Source organism: Pseudorca crassidens, chromosome 4, assembly GCF_039906515.1.
Source record: "Pseudorca crassidens isolate mPseCra1 chromosome 4, mPseCra1.hap1, whole genome shotgun sequence".
Classification (NCBI taxonomy): domain Eukaryota; kingdom Metazoa; phylum Chordata; class Mammalia; order Artiodactyla; family Delphinidae; genus Pseudorca; species Pseudorca crassidens.
Window position 1 is genome coordinate 17,263,933 of NC_090299.1, and position 24,349 is coordinate 17,288,281.

General features: G+C 35.1%; 1 long non-coding RNA gene across 1 annotated transcript in view; it reads right to left on the reverse strand.

Annotated features, from left to right (window-relative positions):
* Nucleotides 1–24,349, reverse strand: part of LOC137223082 (uncharacterized) — a 77,014-nt gene that overhangs the window by 48,975 nt on the left and 3,690 nt on the right. The window contains exon 2 of the long non-coding RNA XR_010942711.1: nucleotides 18,548–18,725. This is a non-coding gene — a long non-coding RNA (uncharacterized lncRNA). The remainder of the gene's footprint in view (nucleotides 1–18,547; nucleotides 18,726–24,349) is intronic.

Below are 24,349 nucleotides of genomic sequence, written 5' to 3' on the forward strand. Positions count from 1 at the left end.
CAGCGTTCTGGTCCTCAAAGAAAGTCACTGTGGAAAGTCTTCAGAAGCCACTTAAGGATTAGTAAGTGGGTTGCCCTCACATATGATCAAGGCGCTTTTCAAACTGTTGCTTTTTCGAGAGGTCTCAGAGGGAGTGGCTCTGTGCACAGGTTTTTTAAAAGTAAGTTCTCTCCACCTAGAGGGGTGGGATAGGGAGGGTGAGAGGGAGCCGCAAGAGGGAGGAGATATGGTGATGTATGTATATCTGATTCACCTTGTTATAAAGCAGAAACTAACACACCATTGTAAAGCAATTACACTCCAATAAAGATGTTTAAAAAAAAAAAGTAAGTTCTCTGTTCCCTACCGTTCTGTGGTTCCTTTGGACTGAATCCCTATTGATTTTCAAAACCAGATTCTTTGGGGGCTCCTCTTTCTGATGCTGGACCAGGTTGAGGTAACTGATGTGAGACACAGTCCATTCACTCCTTCAGCGAAAGTTCCATACTTTGGGGATCCCCTCCTGACTGTGGGACACTGTGCCTGGGGTAGGGCTCTGGGTGAGACCAAGTCTCTGCCTCTCTTCCCATCTCAATGAGTCTCTTTTATCTTTTGTTATGGAGTCACTGTTCACCTCGTTCTCAGATCCTTTTCAGAGGAAAATTATTCCATGTGTAGCTGTAAATTTGTTGTGTTCGTGAGAGGAGGTGAGTTCAGGGAATTCCTATGCTGCCATCTCTGGACTCTTCCCCTCAAAATTCAATTTTTCTTTACTTAGAATGACATTAAATAGCAAAAAACCCCCAAAAAACCCAACCAACCAGCCAACCAACCAAACAAACCAAAAAACCCCACCATGACAAGCTAAGAGAGAGACAACAGAGGAAAAGAAAAAGCTTTATACTTTAGTACTTTTGAGAGAAACATTTCTCTGCTTTCTGAACAAAGGAATTGTTTTGTACATTTTCATTTTGTACTGGGTCCTGCAAATTAGGTAGCTGGTCCTGAAGCAAATCAGTGGTTGCTCAGGGATAATGGGGCAGAAAGAACAGTGGAGGGAGAGATCTCAAAGGGGCATGAGAAAACCTTTGGGACTTGTAGAGTATACTTATTATTTTAATTGTGGTGGTAATTTCACGAGGGCACACAAATAGCAAAGCTTATATAAGTTTACACTTCAAACATGTATAGTTTATTAAAAATAAGTTTTACCTCAAAAAAGATGTTAAAAAACACTGCTATCATATATTTTAGTTTTTGAGAAAAATAAAAAAATTAAAACCCTAAGTCACGAAGAACTTATGCATATTAATTGTATTTATTTTTGAAGCTAAAAGAAAATATATGATGTATCATTGAGGACTAAATATCCAAGACTTCTGAATAAAATGTCTACAAAAATGTCATATTTTTCTTTTCATAAAATATGATTTAGATACTTTGATTAACAACGTTTCCAACTTATCTGAAACTTACAAATGGCATTGAGTATATCACATATATCCAATTGAAATACCCAAATTACACCAAAAAGTCTCAAACTCATTAAAAATAATTAAAATAATGAAGCCCTCTGCTGATTTTGTCAAATTTGAGATAATAATTCAATAAATATTTTAAAATATAATAGCACAGGCTAAAGTTTTCCATAAACCTGTTGAATTAAAGAAGGCATAGATGTTTGAAGTTCCCTTTCTTCATTCAACATTACAAACACCATCTCTTAAACATTTCCTCTTTGGAAGAGGAAGATGGCCTAATACATGTTTCCTAAACTTTTTACCATCAGTGACTCTTTAATTATTTTGTTTTCCCACATATACTCCATATGTTGAAAGATCTGGTCTACCTAATAAAATGCCTTTATTTGATTAAATTTTGTTTCCTCATTTTTCTCTTTCAAAGACAAATCTTCTTACTGTCAATCTAGTCTTCTATTATTATGACAAACACCCTGTGCTGATGTAATTCCAGAAAAATAATAAAAATAAAAGATTACTACTTCTATTAGATTTTCAAGACAGCTGGCAAATGCGTTTTGGAAATACTGAAGATGATTTAGCCTGAATCCTTGTCTTCTATATATCAGAAGGATGAGTCTTTCAGCTTCTCCTATCCTTATAACAATGGAAATTACAAGAAAGACTGAGAGAATACAAGAAAAAAGAGTAAATTATTGGAAATAATTTTTTCTTGAGGAAGAATACTTGACTGGTGACTAATGAAAGCCAAAAGATCTTCTGGTACAAATAACCATGCAAATTCTCCTATTCTCCTATGCAACACTTACACAATTTGATTCAGGAAAAGGGCAGAACAAATGAATGGCAGTTCATGTCCCATTTAGGTCATTTCCCATATAATCTGCTATTCTTTAGGCCATGAGAGTGGTGCTGTTTAGGAGCTAGGTTGGTATCCAGAATAACAGGATAACTTTGTCTTGTTCACACTGTTTTAAAAATGTATAGAAAAGAAGAAAGTTAGAAATCCCTTCAGATACCACAAAAACAACTTCATTCTGATACTTCTAACTAGTTATTAATTGGCTGTTGAAGAAGAACTATCACCTGTCAGATATTTTAAGCTTACACGTATAGACTCAAACTACATTTACCATTATCTATCTATCTGTCATCTATCCATCTATCTATATCTATCTATTTTTCTATCTATATAATCTATTTAACTATCCATTTCAATTAAGTTGGAATTTGACTTTTCAGTCCTCTCAGAACTTTGCCTGGTTATTTGAAATCTCTGGCTAGACAGTGCACTATTTTTCTCAATGACTGATAAATCACACAAGGTCTTTTATGCAGCCCTATTTTTCTGCCCCTCTGAAAGATATGCCTTGTGCATGCAGGTTTCTTCTCCTGAAGCTAGTAAGCCTAAAGATAGATGTTATTTTGTACTACTTCAAAACTGAAAAACAAAAAATTGATCCAAAATTCAATGTAATTTATTGTGATCTCAATTCAACTTTCAGAAGTTTTCTGTAAGATTTGTGGGTGTATGTGTGAGTTTTCTCCTGTAATTCATAAAAGAGCTATTTACTCTTAAACAGAAAGTTGCCAGGCTCAGCTTTCTTATGTCTATTCAACTGATACCTTTCATACCACTGCTCTAATTTATTAGGGATGAGAGATAACCCCATGACTCAGACTTTAAATATTTTTTTCATTAAAGATAAAGAATAAATGAAACTAAGGTCATAAACCAAGTTCCTATTCTATAGCATTATTTCTCAACCTGCTTCATGAGAAATTCATCTTGATTGTATAGATAAGTGGAATTGCATTAAGCATTCCCTTTTCACTAAGTTTTATCCAAAATGTCCAATTAATTTTTTGAATTACATTATATCTAAATAACACCAGAGTACTTGATAAGAAGTTAAAAAATAAAGGCTGTTGGTTAGAAGTGCTGTTTGTGCTGAATAGAAAAGAGATGCCAAGGTTTGGTGAAGGTTTAATCTGAAATATTGCTTCAATTTCTCCATCTTTCCCAACACAATCAAAATCCTATACGCCTAAATTATTTTAATTAAAAGAAGTGATAGAAACATTATTTTGTGATCTTTTCATCACACAGTGAAATAATAGGCAGCACAAAAAATGCAGGTTTCATTGGTATAGGCAAGAAATCCTTTTTATTTCTAAATAAACTCTTTGAACATCAGACTGATAATAGACATTGGCTAGGACCATTGTGGAAAAGTGTAGAGGAGAACTGAAAAATATCTAATTTACATACGGCTATAGATGACAGGTCCCTAAAAAGAATCCCCACAAAGGATCATCCAACCTCTCTGTGTGGAATGCTTCCAGTCAGGGGGGCAGTTTTACCTTAAAAAGTACATCTTTGCAAGTTTTTATTCTGAAAATGTTATTCAATGAAAAATGTATTTGACATTCATTAATGTTTTCATAATCACATTAATGGTATTTAAGGCAGGTGAACAGCTTTTGTCTTTGCACCTTAAAAAGGATCAAGGTTTTGGTTTAGAATTACCAAAACAATTTCTCAATTTCTATAATTTTACATAATAGAAGGCCATGGAATAATAGATTTTGATAAACCTGCATTATATAGATTTATTTAGATTGTCCCATGTTTTAGAGAGTTTGGTAGTTGTGATTCTGGTTTCTTAAAATTGAGGTATAATTTGTACACAGTAAAATTCACTTTTTTATATATAGTTCCATGAGTTATGATAAATACATACAGTCATGTAACCATCACCAAAATCAAGATAGAGAAAGATTCCATTCACTCCACAATTCCCCTCTTGCTTCCCACCCACCTTCAGACCTCGGCAACCACTGATCAGTTTTATGTCATTATAGGTTTGCCTTTCCCAAAATGTCATAGAATTGCTATCATTCAGTATGTAGTCTTTTGAATCTGGCTTCTTTTTCTTAACATAATGCATTTGATATTCATGCACATTGTTGTGTGCACTAACAGTTTGTTCCTTTTTGCTGCCTAGTGGTGTTGCATTGTACGGATGTACCATAGGTTGTTTATCAACTCACAAGTTGAGGTACATTTGGGTTGTTCTGAGTTTTGGGCAATTATGAATAAAGATTTTCATGTGAACATAAGTTCACATACAGATTTTCATGTGAACATATATTTTGATTTCACTGGGTAAATATCTAAGAATAATATTACTGGGTCATATGATAATGGCCTATTTAATTTTGAAAGAAACTGATGAAGTGGCTGTACAATTTTGCATTCCAAACAGAGCAATGTAATGCTTTTCTTCCTTTCCAGTACACTTAGTATTGTCAGTGTCTTTTTTTCTCTTTTTTCTCTCTTTTTAGCCATTCTGATAGGTGTGTAGTGGTATGTTCTTGTGGTTTTCATTTGCATTTCCCAGTGACTAATAATGTTGAGTGTCTTTTCATGTGCTCCTTTCCATTGACAAATCTTTGGTGAAGTGTCTTTCAAATCTTCAGACCCATCATATATATATATATATATATATATATATATATATATATATATATATATATATATACACACACATAGTTTCCTTATTATTAATATTTGAGAGCTCTTTATATATTCTGGATATAAATCCTTTATCAGATATATGATTTATATATATTTTCTCTCACCCTGTGGCTTGTCTTTTTATTGTCTTAACAGGGTCTTTCAAACAGCAAAATTCTTTTTGATGAAGTCCAATTTATCAATTTTTTCTTCTATGGATCACTGGATTCCTAATTTCATAGAAAGCAGTGATTTTACACTGCCCATGCTCTAACTCTTGTGCTAACATTTGCTAACTTGCCAATCTTTAGCTGTTTTGTAGTAATTATATTTTCTAGGTTCAAGTTCAATTCTCTTCAAAAAAATAAATAAAAATACAGAAAGAGTCTTGACTGTGTTTTTTCCAAATTTCACACTCACAAAATCCAATTTAAAATTGTTTCCACTGGCTATTGGGCTTCTATTCAATATATTATCCCATAGAAACTTCACATATAAGACAATTTATACTTTGTCAAAAGGCAGAGAATATTGCTTTTGTTAAAGTGGAAGATAACAAATCTGAACTTTAATTATGTTTTCATACATTTTATATTTTAGTCATTAATTAGTATTATAGTTACGATGCTCCATTACTCTTATCTTAACTAATATAAAGTAAAACTCAAGAAATGGAAATTTTTAAGTTTCTAATCACAATTTAAAAGGCTAAAGATAATACATATGAACCAACAATTTCCTCATAAATTATCAAATAGTAGCCATAATAAAGATTGCGTGAGTGTGAAAATAGATTTATTTACTTCAACTTTGTTTAAAGTCTAGATATTCATGAGAAACTCCTAAACAGTCACAGGCTTATCTTACCACATTTGAGAAATCTAATGACTATTTAAAATACTGAGTTTACATAAGAAACAGAAGAAGAAGCTTGCTGGTCATGAACATTGTCTACAAATGACCACATATATAAAGATATTTAACTTAGCTACTCTTACTGGCAACTCCATTTTCTGGGGGGTGGTGCATTGGTATGGAAACCTAGATTTCAGAAAGTACCCCTGATTTTATCAAGGTTGAGGCAATGTATCATGCAGTAAGAAAAGCATCTCTTTAATGACCATGGCCATGTCAGCTAAACTTGGAAATGAGGAACTGCTCCTGAAGAAGACTTATTTGGACATAGTCCAAAAGTTTAAAAAACAGTCACTTAATAAAATAATTATGTCAGAAATCCAAAAGGTGAGAAGAAATTAAGCTTGGTTCTGGGTAGCTGCTGAGAGCACAGTTTTACCTCTCACAGAGGATGGACCAGCTCTACTCTAACAAGGAATACGTAGAAAAGTCTCTCGGGTGAAAGAAAAGTTAGCCTACCCATTGGGGATATATAGCACAGAATGCTGCAAGAGTGATAAACTGATAGAGTGATGAGGTTTTATATTTACCTACAAAATATCTCCTGGAAGATTTTATATTTACCTACAAAATATCTCCTTGGAAGGTTTTATATTTACCTACAAAATATCTCCTTGGAAGATAGGTCTTGGTAACTGAGCATGTCTTAAAGACTCCACACGGAATGTGCCATGATGATTTGATCAAAGAAGAGAACCTTCAAGTCACTGACGGTGGTAGTACAAGGTCTTACCAAAGAAAAAAGCAGTGAAAGTTCCATGTTAGGATACTGTGAAGCCATTAAAAAAATAGAAGTTGTTAATTTTGTTCAGATTTTTATATCACCTATATTTGAATGTAAAACAAAAAATATGTCATAACCTTGGTCCCATTATAATAGCAGAAATGTATACTACACGAAGATTATCCCCAGGGATGTAATTATAATCACATTTGAAAATCCTGACAATTCCTTTCCTATAAAACCTAGATGTGTTCCCTTACGTGGTTGTATAATCTTTCTCAGACTCAGCTTTCTCATTTTTAAGGTTAGAAAAATCAGTAGTGCCCATTTATTAAGAAGTACCAATACATGTAAAATTACTTAGAATAATACCTGGTACACTGTAAACATTCAATAATGAGTAGTTGTTTTGTTGTTATTCTTCACTTTCTACCAGTTTTCTGCCTTAGACACTTTGCAGCTATAGGCATTAGCTATTTTGCACAACTTTAAAAAAGTCAATCGAATGGATAAAGAATCCTTACCTATTTTATTGATATTATAGGACTCAGATGATTAAACATAAGCATTATTAGATTGCACATTAATCCATGTATTTGTAATTGTCCTGAATGAGAATCTTAAGAAAAAGAACTACAGTCTTTATTTGTATAGTGAACTCTTCATACAGATATTCTCTATCTTTATTCCTTGAGTTTATGATAATAACAATATCAATATCAGTCATAAAAGTGTGTACTTCTTAAGTACTTATTCTGGGAAAGCATCTATCTGTGCATTTCATGATTTAACTCACTTAATCCTTATAATAACACTCTGAGGTAAATTACAGCTATTATCTTCACTTTATAGATAGGAAAGTGCAGGTACAGAGAGTTTTATTTGCTCACTATCACAAAAACTGGCATTTCATCATAGGCGGTGAAACTCCAGATATGAACCAATTCTCATTTTCTTTTCTTTTCTGGAACAGGCAACATACATTCATTTGGAAACTCTATGCACTCATAAAAGTCTTCCCATTTTTCTTGGGCTTCTGTGATATTCTGCTGTTTCCAGGTTGAACATCCTTCTCATAGGTAGAAAAGTCAGAAATAAAATAACAGAGCTCTGCACTTTCTCTGTCAGGGCTTTTTCTATTTAATCTAAACCTCAAAGTCTATGATCTTACCTACTCCCTCAAAAATATCCTAAAACCCTATTTTATTGCTAACCCTGGAGCCAATCTAAATATTTTCTTCTATCTCAATTTCTGAGATCTACTGGGAAAAAAATCAACAACAATGTAGACCTGGACCACTAAAAATGTAAGGTTTTAAACATTATCTATATGTATAAATAGTTATTTCCTTTCTGCATGCAATGCAGTGGCTATTCTTAGTCTTTAATATCTACTCAAATTCAACATTAGCCATCTCCCCACCTCTGCCTCCCAAGGAAGATGACCTTGCTTCCTACTTCAGAGTGGAAACGGAGCAGGGTATGGCACCCTCTCACTAGACTCTAAATATTTCTTGCTTAGCATGCCCTTTCCTCCTGCACACACAATGAATGCTAACACAGAAAACATAGATCCCCGTACTGGGTAAACATTCCATGTGGTTTGAGACTGCAGAATGGTACAGTGAACAGAAGCACAAACTCTGAAGCTGGACATCTTGGGTTCAAATATTTGTTTACAGTTTGACTACAGGTAGGCTTTTTTTAACCACCTGTGACTCAGGTTCAGCATCTGTAAAACTGGGATAATAATTGTTCCTACTCATTGGGTTATTATGAGGACCAAGTCTGTAAATAAGTGTAGACTGGGACTTTCCTGGTGGTCCAGTGGTTAAGAATCCACCTTCCAATGCAGGGGACTCGGGTTCGATCCCTGGTTGGGGAACTAAGATCCCACATGGTGCGCGACAACTAAGCCTGCACACTCTAGAGCCCGCACACCACAACTTGCGAGAAGCCCGCGTGCCATGACAAAGGCCCAATGCAGCCAAATAATAAATAAATTAATTAAAGAAAAAAGCGTAGACTTCTTGGAAAAGGGCCTAGCACATAAGTGAAATGGTAGTTGTTATTATTTTAATTACTTGTCTTTCATGAATCAACTCCAAGCTTATCCTCTTCTAGGCAGCTGTCTCTGATTCTCCACGCGGGGTCAAGTTAGTCCTTCTACTCCTGTAATTCCATAGTTCCTTATATTTTAGTTTTATTTTAGCACTTACCACCTTAAGTTATATCCAACACTGTGTGGCAGTAAATAGAGGATGTACCTTATCTTTGCACGCTAACCTCACTCCCTCCCACCAGCTCATTCATGGTCTCAAACAATTATTGAGTGAATGAATTAAAATGAGCTTATGAAACTAGTCCTCACTGACAACTGAAAAATAAATATAATATTATTAATATGGAATAATCTAGCTCTTCTCTTCCAGATATTCAATTAGTATCTAAAGCACTTATGTTTAATTAATTGTGAATAATATTTTATTTAACTCTCTAATGTGAACAACCATGGGCATCTTAGAAAATAGTTTCTTGCTCTGTATTTTTCATGACTCGTGGAAAAAAAATTAGGAAGCATTACCTTTGGATTAACATTATTCTAATAAAATAATAAACAGATATATTCAAAGTTAAATAAGTCTAGCTGCATTTAGGCTCATAAAATTTTCAATCCCTATGCAATTTTGTGAGCTATTATTAATGTGGGTATTATATATCTATTTGTAGGTATAAATAGAAAACTACTTACTCATGTATAATTCATTCCCTTCCTTGAGTGAACATAGATCTGAAGTTATAATCTTTTCACATTATAGATCTAGAGGCTCTTGAGACACTTTCAAGAGTGAGTTCAAACAGAAATAGAGACACGGACGTAGAGGACAAACGTATGGATACCAAGGGGGGTGGGATGAATTGGAAGATTGAGATTGGCATATATACACTATTGATACTATGATAAAATAGATAACTAATGAGAACCTACTGTATAGCACAGGGAACTCTACTCAGTGCTCTGTGGTGACCTAAATGAGAAGGAAATCCAAAAAAGAGGGGATATATGTATACGTATGGCTGATACACTTTGCCGTACAGTATAAACTAACAATATTGTAAAGCAACTATACTCCAATAAAAATTTTTTAAAAAGAAATTTATAAAGCGAAAAAAAGTAAAACAATAAAAAGCTTTAAAATTTCTAAAAAAAGAAAAAAGAGTGAGTTCAAACTATTTTCATAATAATATGATGACATTATTTTCCTATTTTATTGTGGTGACATTTCCACTGATGATGCAAAAGCAATGATGAGTGAAATGCAGTACCTTATGATGAATCAAGGCAATGGCATCTATCTGTACTATAGTCATTGTATTCTTCATCACCACACAATCACAATTTTTAAAAATGCTGGTTCCAGTTGAGGATGTCCTTGATGAAAGGGTAAGTAGGACTGATTTTTATTAAAACTTCATCCATGAGAACATGTGATCTTTAATATTTGTGTAATAAAACTAGAGTATGAATAGAGCACACTTCTGCTGGACACACAAAGAAACAGTTGGACAAGCAAAAGCACTAGTGTAACTGCTTGAGTTGCACTAGCTATTTTTTTCATGGAACACCATTTTTTCTTGAATGAATAGCAGGCAGACAAACTATGATTATTCAGATATATATACCTGTATCTGGCAGATATTTTCTCAAAAATGAATAAAGCGAGCCTGTACCTTCAAAGAAAACACTGACAGCATTTGTTGCAAGTGAATAAATTCAAGCTATCAAGTAAAAATTAGAATTTTGCAAAACTTGTATTCTCACCATGGTTCCACAGCTTCCAATACCTAGACGTTTTAAATAAGGTTGGTCTTTTTATATTATATAATGAAATGTGTCAACATCAGGAAGATCTGTATAGCTCTGTAAATTTTCTGTACCACCAATGTATAATTTTACAAAATCATGTGTGGTAAAATATTCAAAGAACAGGTTAAACTAATGGGTTTTAATGTAACAGAGTTCAAAAAGTTGATTGATATGAGAACAGACTTCATAGTACAACTAAACTTTGAGAAACTACCACCTGTCAAGTATTGGTTAATTAGCAAAGAAGATTATATGCAATTGTCTTAAAAGGCTGTTAAAATATCCTTTATTTTGCCAACTGAAAATCTGGATGAAGTCATATTTTCTTATACTTCAACCAAAACTATATTTCAATAGATGGAATGCAGAAGCAGATATAAGAAACCAACTGTCCTCCATAAATACAGGTGTTTAAAAAAATTTGTAAACATATAAAAGCATATAAGAGTGTAAAAAAGTCACTATTCTTGCCAAATATTCTTTTTTGTTTTGAAAATTGTAGATATTTTCCACAAAACTATGTTATTTATATTCACATGCAGAAGGTTTATTATTGTTATTTTTAATTAAAATTTATCTTTTAATTTATAATATGCTAAATATTGACAGATAAAATCTACACACACAAAAGTTCTTTGGGGATCCTCAATAATTTTTAAGAGTATTATCAAAAGGGTCCAGAGACCAGTATGTCTGAGAACTGCTGCCATAGACAAATAGTTCAGGCAGCATTGCTGAAGCATACAGACGGAGAAATCTATTCAGACTGTTTGAAAGTTCCTGTTCACACCCAAATATGTTCTGCAAAGGGAGGTGAAACACCTACTGTAAAATGTTCTTTAGTGAAAAGTTCTCTTTCCAAGCTAGCATGAGTGCGTAAATACTGCCCCATAATTGTGATACCGCTGCACAAAAGGGGACACTATTCTTATCTTTGCTTGTTAAGTGTAAATTATTACAGCTGAGGTGCTGTGTACCAAATTCTGTGCTGCTAAAAAAAAGTGGAGGATTAAAATGATCCTTGGTTACAAGAGCTGCTCTCATTGGCTCGTCCTCTTTGTGCTGGGTCTTTCTTTATTGTTTGATTAAACATATGAAGAAAGCTTTCATTGATTGTAGACCTGAGCACAGATGGAAGAAAATGTGTTTTCTATTACAGAAAGAAATTGTTGGTTTGAAAAAGAAAATTTATAGTCTGAAAGAATTCTTCAAAGTGAAATTATAAAAGTACATTATGGAATTTTTAGCAACAGGGAAATACGAGGTTATGAAATTTTGGTATCACAAAGACCTGGAAGGGTTAAAATTGATCACCTCATTCTGCAGAAATTTTGTTATCCATTTCCCCAGCTTCTCCTCCATTTCCTGCTTTGTTTTCTTTTTTAAGAAAATTCCTTCAAGGATGTAGAAGCTAGTTTTTGATGTCAGAGTAACACTTCCCTTGTTTCTTTTGATTGAGGAGAGGCCTGGAAATTTCATTCGTCCCTCATTAGGGTTTTCAAGGAGTTCAGCTATTGATTTCATAAAATGCCTTTCCTGTATTTTTCTGTAAATGTATACAATAGCTGCTAACACATCCTCCTCTAGGACCCACTTTGTTTTCCCGGGGAAAGGCAGACACTCAACTAGCAATCTGACCTTTAGAATTCCTAGATGATGTAAGAGAATTGTTTGTTATTTCAATATTTTTTCTCCCACTACATAGCTAATTACTTGGAAACTAAAATTTCCAAGTAATTATAGAACATATGGATAAATAATTTTAAAAATCATTCAACTCTTGATTTTTTCTTGATGATGGGAGGGCAATGAGCTTGACATCTGGCACAAAGCTAGCACTTAAAAACTACTTATTGATTTCTAAGTAATAATAGCAATTAGAGTTCCTAGTTAGTTACATTAGTTCTTGCATGTATGTTAAGGATTTATAAAGGTTCATGAACTCTTTGAGGTCAAAAGGATAACAATTAGCCATTTGTGAAAGAGAAGCTTACAATCAACTCTTCTGGAAGTTTTTCCTTCTATAAATTGTTTAAGACAAAATTCACAGTCTAATGCTGTGCAGTTTTCCACATTCCTGATTTTGATGCCTAATTTCTTTAGTTTCAGCTTCCTCTTCTGTTAAATAAGAATAACAATACTACATTCACCTATATTAAAAAGATAATGCAGGGTAAGTGTTGACAACTCAGACACTAATTCTCTAATCCCTTCCTAAACGAAACTAAAACAAAACAAAATAATAGTAGAATTAAATAATACATATTCAAGATTACAGTAAAAGTAGAGGTAAGAACAGAAGACTGGAAATCAAAAGACCAGAATATGAGTTTCAGTTCTTATAGTTCCCGTTTTCTTCATTTAAAATAGGTATAAGAATACTTGTCATAATATCTTGTCCAGTTACTGTGTGAAAGCACCTGTCATACTGTAAAAGCTCTAAGAGTAATATAGCTGTGATGGCCATGGCTCTTCCCTTTACCTAATCAAGTTCTCCCCATCCTTCAAGACAGAGATCAAATTACTTTTTCATAAGAATCCCTAGTTCCATTCAGCCCCAATGAATGAACTCAGCTCCTCCTACACATACAATTAAATTAGACAATACTCATTAATTCCCTTGTGACATCAGTTATCTAATGATTGTACGGTATTATTTGAGTTTTCCTGTATTCGTGTCTCTAAAATTAGATTGTATGCTCCTTAGGGTTATTAATGATTTCTTATTTTTCTTTGGGTCTTTTATAGCTTACAATGTTTTATACATAATTAATATACTATTAACATTTGTTGATTTTTATATGAATGACAAGCTTCATGAGGTTTCCAAGAATACATGATACCCTCTCTTGGAAGTATTTAACAAACAATACAAGAAAATAACACAAAATTAACTTGCTCTTCTGAAAGACAGATTAATCACTCTAGTTTGGAATTGGAAAGGTATACACAAATCATCTAGTTTAAGGTTTTATGTTACAGATAAGAAAACTGGAGCCTAGGAAGGTTTTATGTATCAACTAGAATCAATATATAAATCACTAATTTTCCTATTAAACAACTAGCTATCACTTTATGACTATGTAATCACTTAAAACGAATTTTCAAATAAGTATAAATGATTATAATGTGTACTTCATAATAGATACATATGAGTTCTATATGTCATTAGAAGTTCCTTATCTTTTCATCCTTGGTTGTCATAAATCTACCTATTGAGGCAATTTGTTGACTAGGAGCTATTTTCTTTCTCAAGGAGGAAAATGATTTCTGATTCCATGTTTTCTTTCTGAAAAAGGTGTATATGTTTTGTTTCTGAAGATTCTGTGGGAAGGTAGTGCAATTATAACTTAAAATGGGGAATTTTATGTTGTCACATGAAGATTCACTTTTGAACCAGAAGGGAAAATAGGTTGAGGATATATAATCCTGGCTGGTTTATAGGGATAAAGAGACATGTAAAGAAAACCATTCTTCTCAGGAATAAGAAATCTGTCCCTATGATCTCTACTTTTATCTGCTATACAACACAGCATCAAATACATTATAAACTTGAAATCCTATTCAACTCCTGTACTACTGTGCTCAATCTATTTACTTCAGCCATTCAAAACACAGAAGCAACTTCATACCTCAAAAGCCTAACTCTGTCTTACATTTTTATGTTACAGGCATTAGTGTGAACTTCTCTTAAACTATGGCAAAAATTGTATCACTCATCCAAAAATTAAATTGAAGGAAAGAGTTGTTTTGTTTTGTGTGTGTGTGTGTGTGTGTGTGTGTGTGTGTTTTAACACAAAAGCAGTGCCAAGACCAGTAAGTCCATTTTTAAAATACACCTTTTAACAAAATATCAGTTTTCTGATGCAGAAATTATTCACTGAGCCAGGTAAACCCAGCCTTATAAATTAGCCTGCAGTGTTCATTTTATAAAAGTAATAAGAGCGGATCTAAGAGATGGGAAGTTTTTACTTTTCCCGGTGCTCCACAAACACAGAAACAATGATCAAAGTAATCTCCACACTGCTGAGGTGAGGGGGGAAGGACATTATGTAAAATAAACAAACAAAACTACCTGATAAATGAATGGGGCAAAAGACTGCTCACCTCTAGGGTAAAATGAGACCCTGACTAGCACTCCCTAACTGACATACAACCATTACAAACATCATAACATTTATAACATATTTAAATGTCTCCGTCAAGCCTCATTCATGTATGAGCAAACTTCCACTCAGAGAGAAAGAATTCCATCGTAACACAGAGCTCGGGAGGCTTCCTTGAGCCTCCGGCAAACATTTTGAATCTCAGTCGAGTGTTCTTTCCAGGAGATCCCAAGCATGTCCAGGCATCACTTACTCATTTAACAACCAGACACCGGACAGGTACTTGGCGCTCCCACTGTGCCTTGCACCCCATCCTCTCAGGCCCAACAAGAGAAGCTGGGAGAAAACACACGCACGCACACACACGCACCCTTACTTTCGGCTCTAGGGGTCCGGGGAGAGGGGTTTGTCTCCAGTGGGGCTTGAGACTTAGCACTGCGCATTCTGCTGCAAGGCTAGCAGCCAGAGCAAGTTTCCTGAGATAAATTAACTCATTTCGCTTTCAAACTCTTAAACACGACTCAGCGAGAGAATGAGAGGAATGGCTGTAACAGGAAAGACACTGGATCCGCACTTTAGAATAATGGATTCAAGTCCCAGCAGTTATTGCCGTCTCCTTCCGCCCCCTCCTGTTGTGCGATACAACTTAACCTCTCATCTCAGAATCTTCTCAACTTTATAATGCAACAATAAAACCCTCTATATACAGCTCATATATTTGTTAGAATTAAATGAGAAAATCAATGTAAAAGCACTTTATATATTTTTAAACCCACGGCAAACAACACAGTTATTCTTCAAGGTCATAGAAGAGAAAACAGATTCTATTCCAGGAATACTACGTTATCAAATAATGCACAAATGTGTTTCACAGTTGCTTTACAAAAATTAATATTTTAAATAATTTATATTGGTTTGGTTTAATAAGTTGAGGATTTATCAGCTTTTGGTTATCAAATGTATGCCTTACTGGTGATTGTAAGAATACATGAAAAATAATACCACATGACATGGAGAAACTGCAAATAATAATATGCATACCCATTTAAACATATTCAAAGTTACACACAATTAGATAGAAATGGAAATGCTATATTTTGGTATTCTGTTAAAATTAAAACATGAATTTAGAATAAAAAAAGAATAGAACCATATCCCAATTTCTAAAAGAAATAATTTTTTTAAAAATTTGGTATTTGATGCTTGATGATTAGCTCTGCATACAAGTATGTAAGTGATGCAATTATAATGTGTACTATCAGAAGCTATTTCCTGGGTTTCCCATCAAATCGTCACATTTAGCTGTGGAGACATGAAATAAATTATAGCAGCATTTTAAAAAGATAAATGCATTCCTTTGAGGCTAGATTTGTACAAAGGAAAATATCAGGTTGAAAATGATTGCCCTTTTTCTGATGATTTCCTCGATGAAGGTACAAAGAGTTTTCTACTACAGCAAAAGAAGATTAGCTCGAAAGTGAAATGCTTGACTGTTTTGATTGGAAGACACATTTTTATTTTGCTGCCACACCGAGAGAGAGATGAAATTCTGCCTGGTGAGTGTAAAGAAGAAAGATAAGCCCTCATATCAAGAGTTTCTGCTAACCTTGCTACATTTAGTATCAGAAAGAAAGTGGAGATTTGCAGCTTACTGAATTCTGAAGCCAAGAAAATGAGATGGAAGGAAAAAAAAAGTTGTTATAGAAAAACTACACTCGGTCTGTTTTAGTAATCTTGTCTGCTTCCAGGGCACTAGATATCTATAATAGGATTAACTTCAAGACAGTTTTAATAAACAGAATTATTAAGTTATTGAGTTCATGCTATATCATATACACAGACACATTTTTCTTGTGGTTTAATTGAGAATTGGAATTTCATTCTGGTAGAAGGTCTCCTATATGTAATTATGATAGAGAAAGATAAATTTTCTAGTCAAACTCTTCTCTTTCCCAGTCAACTGCATTTGAATGACTACCTTTCTACTTGTTTGTTATAAGGATATTTTAAGCCATCCTCTATTAAGTAGGAAAATGCAAAGAACTGAACTAAGTTTTGAGTTCAGATAGAGCTAAATTTTATTCTAAAATTCTTGCATCCATTTTTTTACAAATTTATAACCTTAAGTAACTCTTCTGAGCCTGTATCCTCATCAAAACCACAAATATTAATAATTATCAGTCATAGTTCTTAGTTGAAAGAAACAGACTTTGCCTGATTAATGAGAAAATTAGTCTAGTAATATAGTGGGCAATTATGGAGTGCCTTCCACCTGCCACAGAGTCTTCAAAGTACCATACTCATTGAATCCCCACATTCTTATTATTTCTTGTCACAGAGGAGTAAATCGAAGCACACAGGAATTAAGCTACTTACCCAAGGTCACACACAGCTAGGAAGTAGCAGATCTGGGCCTATGGTCTTAACGAATACTCTAAACTGAGTCTTTATTAAAATAATATTGGGTAACTCACAGAAATGTGAGGGGTGCTGGTATATCAGACTCAAGGTGAAGCAGCCGGAAGCAATGTTCAAAACCATGGTGATGAGGATATCATTGCTGCTGCCACCAAACCTCAATTCTAAGCTTGTAAACTTATACCACTGTAACTTCCCGTACAACTTCCGCCTGTGCCCCATCGACTTCATCAGCAGCTACTGTTACTGCTACCATCCCAGGGACCAAGTTCCCCATCCTAAGTCGGACACTGGTGAGGTTGGATGTGAGTAGGGAAGTTGGACGGGAGGCTGCAGGGAAAGCTAGAAAGAGAGCTTCTGGCTTGTTAAGCTCCTACAGACCAAGAATGCTGTCTTGTTCCCAGCAAGGCTCAGAGGGTGAGGAACTCTTCCAACAGAGTAAGTCTCTTAAATGTTGGAAAAGCAAAACCAATAACAAAATTCCACTTTAACTGTTCTAAAGCTTAATAGGAATAATGTATATAAAGAGCCAATGGTTTAGCGAATAATTGTGACTGTTCTCATGTCACCCACCTCAAACTGACCCTTAGTTTTTCCAACACAAATTGTACAACTTTATATAAATGACTTTACCTCATTGGGTTATTTGCTTCATTGTAAGATTTTGTGGGGATTAAACAAAATAAAGCATGTAACCAATTAATCATATTAAGCATTCCAAGTGAATAAAGTAAATCAAGCTATATCTATGCAATGTTAAAATAACTGGTTAAAAAAAAAAGAAAATTAATATGCTATTTTTTACCAGTTGACAGAATTTCTCTGATTCAGGTAAGTGCCAAGTTCCAATCGGATTTTCTTCAAACAATTGGGAAAATTCCATTGAAAATTTATATCCATCATTTAACCAATAGTTTAGAGTTTAAAGAAGCAGAATATTATCATAAAATAGGTAAATTGAGGTCTTGAAGTTACTATTCAATTTGGAGCTGTATACTCTCCCAAAACATCTTGCCTAATAAAACCTAACACACATCAGTATCTTGGGATTGATATAAGTCAGAATATAATCCAGAAGTTAAGCTTTATGAGTTGTTCTCCTATAATAGGAAAAAGAAGCACAAAAATATAAATCCAATATACACCTATTCTTATAAGAATATAAGTAAACGTAAGTGCTTGAAATGACACATCTCTCCCTGGAGAAAGCTTTTGCTGGGTGTGCTCTTGGGTTCTGTCCTTGGCCTTGCCTCTGCTCAGTGCTTATACCAGTAACTTGGATGTACTTATATTGAGAATTCTTATCAAGAACAGTCCCGATACAATGTTGGGAATTATAAAGAATAAGAAGCTCTACCTATTGTAAGTGCAAAAATTGAAATTAAACAGGGATAAATAAAAGGTCCTATATTTATATGCAAAAAGTCCAATTACACAAGTACATAATATGTAAATCATAGCCTGTTTTGGATGCAATGCAGATTGGTCACACAATAACGTGAAGCAAGGGACAAAAGTCAGGGGTCTGGAACCTACCTTGATAACCATGGAGACATCAGAACTGACCCAGATGCAAATATGGACTTCAAAGAAACAGTCAAAACATCAAAGCACAGTCTCTGGAGGGTACGGCCAGCTCAATTCTAATTATAAGAAACTTGGCCTTCAGGCTTCTTCAGTATATAAGAGGCAGCAGTGAATCTTCATAGAGTAGCTGAGGAAAGACAGAAAAGCATACTATCTCCATAAAGAGAAATACAAGGAAAAGGTACAGCTAATTAGTAGTACCAAGAAAATGAACTTTAAGGCAAAACCAGTAAATTTTACATGTACTAACTGCATGATTGAGTTGCTTTAAAAAGTAAATGCATGATTAGCCTTCATTAGTGGAAACATTATACCTGTAATTAGAGGAGTGATACTCCTGATTTATTCTGCCCCTGAAAAAAACCACACTTGACGTGTGAGTTTGAACCTCTGTGGTTCAAGAGGTAGAGCTGCTACATTCAGGGCAGAGTAAAGCAATTCAATACCATCCACATTAGCCATGACTGAAGAGATTAAGAATGTTTGGTTTGGACAGGCGGAAACTCCGAATGACATTATAATTGTGTTCATCTAATATTTGAAGGATGGCCATCAATTTACAAAATACATTAGATTTGTTTTGACCCAGTGTTAGACTGTATAACTAAAATAGATGAGATGGTGGAAAAATATGTTGGTTCATACCTAGTAAAATAAAACGCTTGTGTGTTTGTTGTTTTGTATTTAAAATAATTACACAAAGAATACAAGAATATGTCCTCTTTAATAAAATACTCAAACAGCAACAGGTACATGAAAAAAAATGTGAGAACCCTTCTTCAACATTCCAAGTTACATTTTTTTCTGGTTTCTTTGGTTGTAGAGAAGTTTTATATTTGTCAGTGTTAAGAGTGTTAATCCTTTTACTTAAGCGCTCTGAGTTTTGGGTTTTTTTAGTAAAATCCTTCATGTTAAAATTATACTATTTTCATAACTTTGTTTTGTTCCATGATTCAAAAAGAATTATTTTTATGTATTTTGTGAGACTGTCATGTAACTTTATTTCCAAATGTGCAGGTCATCCTTCCAACATTTGTTGATAGCGTGCGCCCTGAAGGAGAGGAAGATCAGAACTCATGCTAAGGAAAATCACAAGCAGACCCTGCTAATTTCCTACCCAATATCCACTCTCTCATTTCTCCTTGCTATTGTAACCCCAACTGTGTTAATGTAGAACGTGCCTTCTTAAAAGAGCCTAACTTCCAGCCTTTTCTGAAACAAAGTGTGGCTTGTAACACAGATCTTGCCACAGAGTTGTAGGTAAAAGTCTTCTGGGCATGTCCAGGAAAGTTTCCTTTTCAATGTCGGCACCACATTGAATAGAGTTTCCAGCGTAGGATAAGATTTTTTCCCTTTGTTACTTTGCTCTTCTTTCCTGGAATGCAGATGTGAAACAAGAATGACCAGCCATCTTATGACTGTAAGATGCCTATGATGGTGAAAAATCACATCCAAAGGATAGTGGTCTTTAGACAGAATGAGCTTGGGATACTAATGGTATTGAGAAGTTGTTGCATTACTACGAACCTTTATTCAAGTCGCTGGACTTATTGCTGCTGAATTCAGTGGAACTATAGCAATCACCATTAGGGATAGACTTCTAGGATCAAAATTTTTCACCAAAAATTGAAAACCATTGTCTTGTAGATTCCAGAGCTTCCAATAAAACAACAGAAACAACAGCTTATTCTTGTTTGGCGAGCCTGTAGTTTTTTTCAGGCTCCTCGGCAGCATTTAGAATTTTCTCTTTATCATTTTTTTGTAATTCCTTAAGAATGTATAAGTGAGTTTGTCTTTGTTTATTCATATTGTGTAGCTCTTAGAGGGTCATTTTAAATCAAAGACTTAGATTTTATCTGAGCCTTGAGAATTATTTCTTTTGCTTCATATCCTTTGTTCAACCCTTCTGGATGTCTCTCAAATGGATGTTGGAATTTTTGAATCTAACCTCACAGTCTATTAAGCCTTCCTTATATTTTTCATCTCTTTTTGTTGCTGTTTATTCACTGGCTATTTTTATACTAGAGAACTCCTGATCATTGGTGGATGCCACTACTAAGGGTTATTTCAGTGGAAAAGCAGAGTAGGCTGCTGATGTCACTGACCCTGGCTTCTGGCTGAGTAGCAACCCCCTTCGTATTGGATGCTACAAATTATTTAACTGCTAGTAGATTTAAGTCAGGCTTTGTTCTGGTGTTTTAATAGTCATTCCCTAGATCTCAATGACATCAAATGACAAATAATTATCACAGTCCCTTGAGCACCCAGGCTGACAGGGTTTCCATCAGGTTGTGAGCTAACACTTCTACATGAAGCTTCAGGGTTCATGATGGAAGGTGAAGAGTACATTTTCTAAATGTTTCCATCCTGGAGTGATACATGTCATTTCCTTACACACTTTACTGGTGCAAAGCAAGTCATATAGCCACTTACAGCCATAAAGAGATAGGTACTGAGAAAGGAGAAAGCAAACATCTGAGAAGTCGATTACTATCTACTCTCCCTTACATGCCATAGGTACTGAGCAGTCAGAATGGACACTGACCAGAGCACCAGACTGGGGTCTTACAGCCCCTGGTAGTGCCAGACGTACCCTTGGGGTGCTGAGGGGACCTATGGGTCCTGGAAGAAATGCTTGGGAGGCTGGGGCAGTGGAGGTATTTAGGGGGCTGAGAGCAGCATCGATTAAATAACTGGAAGAGAAATCCTACAATATTTAAACAACTGGTCTACCTGGTCTGTACCAGCTGCAGATCAGTCCTGCACTGTCCTTCCTCCCAGGTGGCCACATCCTCTCTGCTTTAACTTGGAAGGGAACCTCCATGGCCTATCAATCAGCAAACACATAGGTGCCAGCCTATTAACGTTTCTGAATCAGATCCCCAGTGATTCCTCCTGACAATTGCCAAAAGGAACCCTCTGCTCTGCATCCTTTGTCTCGGAGCATGTTGTGCCCTAGATTCACTCGCCTCTGCAGCAGCCCTGTCCCCAAAATGGTTTGAGCTGCGGGTCTTTTGACAATCTGATCTCATTTACTCCATGTTTTACAAAATTTCCCAAAACGTTTAGTCTGCTGGTGGCACTATTTGTAGTTTGCCAGTGATAATACTGATGTATTCCTTTTAAAAAACTCAATTCTGTCATTTCTAAGAATTTGAAGTGGGTAGGAAGATAATCACATTTGCTTATTCAGCCATTTTGATACAATGTTTTAAATGGATTATCTACCAAAGTCCCTCCTTGAGAAGGAATGAATTTTACATGACTAAAATTTTCCTAGGGGTATAGGAAACAAGAGAAAACAAAAGAAAAGCAGTAAGGGGTAACGTTCAAAACCTGGTATTGAATCCCAGTTTTGCCTGTTAACAATTAAATGCCCTTTTGCAACTCATCTGTCTGCTCTGATCCCTGTTCTCTCAACGGCAAAATGGAGGTAATAATCTCTACCTGAAGAATCGGCGCAGATGATGGAGACAATGTATATAAACAAATCTGGGTCTTAGCAGCAAGCATTATATTGCAGTTCTTAATATTAGTATAATGCTAGAAAATTCATTAATCATAAGATGATTGGTAAAGATTGTCTACAAGTAGAATGCACAGACATTCCAAGTTCACTTGATCAATCCTGGTTTATACCTGTTTTCTCAGCAAAGTATTATTAGCACATTCTTCACTTTGCAAAAGTGTCCCAGTTTGGAAGACTGGGCATTATATGATAGCATTACTATTAAATACCTTTGAGCTTCTGTGATTCTGCGATTCCAGGATATAGGTGTGTCTCTCAGTGAGGACAGATGTCTTTAGTAGAACTTTGGTATTAAGGGTTAAACCAGCCTTGTTCTTAAACAAGTACAGCCACATAACTTCTAATTAGAGGATGTGTAGTGGCTGAGTGCTCAGGTGCTGAATCCGACAGTCCTGGAATTCAGCTTTCCTATGTATTAACTCTGGAACTTGGACAGGAGCTCAACCTCTCTAAGCCTCAGTTTCCTTCTCAGTAAAACTGAGGCTCATAAAATTGTTTGAAGAAAAATGAGATAATGTATGTTCAGTGCTGGTCACATTGTCTGGCACATATTAAGTAGCATAGATACTTTCTACAGAAGACACAACACAGCAGGGAATTCGTCATAGATTTTGACACTTTTTAATTTGTGTGAATTAGTTTTGGTATCTGCTTTTGTACTGCACTGTTTTTCCCCCAAGGTGAAGCAAATCACAGCTTTTCAACTTATCAATGCTCTGTTTTAGGAAACAAGTGGTATTACATTGAGATTAAATAGAATAGCACATAGTCCCGCTGTGATGTTCATGAGTGAAAGAAGCTGAAGCCTATGTTCGCCAAAGACCAGATGGAATGTTCCCAGTTGTTTCTGTTCATTTCACAGCCCAGACAAGATTGAAACAACAGGATCATCAGGGTCCCCAAAGGAAGAGAACTCCATGTTGACCTCTGATTTATTGATCCCTTCCATTATTCCAGCTTTTGGGTTTAAATGTTAGTGAATGGAATGGTTTTGTTGATGTTTCCAATAGTGGTGCCTCGCCCTTAAAGATGAATACTATTTAAACAGGAAATCTGCCCTTTTAACACTGAAATAAATATAACTGGTAATGAACCACCCGCAGGCAGCTTTCTAATGAAGCCCCTCAAACCATGACTTTCCTGCCACATGGGCCAAGGAAGACAAACATAGCTGTGAGAAGAAAAAGCTGACTCTCATTTCTATTGGAACTGCATGTATTTTCAATTCATAGAATTTTGATAAAAGTCATTGCTCCAAGGTCACCTCCAGGGTATTGTGAGACTTTTCTTTCTAATCATCCTAAATATTTCTCCTTCTCTTTCTTTTAAGAAATTTTCCTCTCTAATTTTCATGTGTTGTCTATTAAGAAAACATGTATGTGGAATGCAGACTCCCTATATTTCAAACATTTCTATCCTTCAAGGGTGGGGGAAGATTTAAACAAGGGAGAAGGCTGGCTTCCAGCAATAACACAGCTTTAATAAATACATGAAATATTTATAGAACGCATAAAGAACAAAGGAAATAGAACACTTCCTCTGTGTATGATTTCTCTCAGTGTTTCAGTCAGCCAGGTCTCTTGCCACTATTCTTCTCCTGAGATGTCTGCTAAGCAACAGTGAGTGAGATGTACCTGGTTAATGTACTTTCAACATACAGTCTCTCCTAATTTTCAAAAATCTCAGATGTTATGATGACTGCACTAACATTTTCATTCTGAGCAGATGTTTTTTTTTTGGAGGAAATACATTGGGAAGTCTAAGGCCTTTAATAAGTTGTAACTTTTTGAAGACGCTATATAATTTTCACCCAGAACAATAACAAACATTGTTGAAATATTGCAATTATTATTGGTTATTAGAATTAGTTAGGTATCTATGTACAATGAGATATCACCTCACACCAGTCAGAATGGCCATCATCAAAAAATCTATAAACAATAAATGCTGGACAGGGTATGGAGAAAAGGGGACCCTCCTGCACTGTTGGTGGGAATGTAAATTGGTACTTTGGAGAACAGTATGGAGGTTCCTTAAGAAACTAAAAATAGAGCTACCATATGATCCAGCAATCCCACTCCTGGGCATATATCCAGAGAAAAACATGGTTTGAAAGGATACATGCACCCCAATGTTCATTGAAGTGCCGTTTACAATAGCCAAGACATGGAAGCAACCTAAATGTCCACCAACAAATAAACAGATAAAGAAGATATGGTACT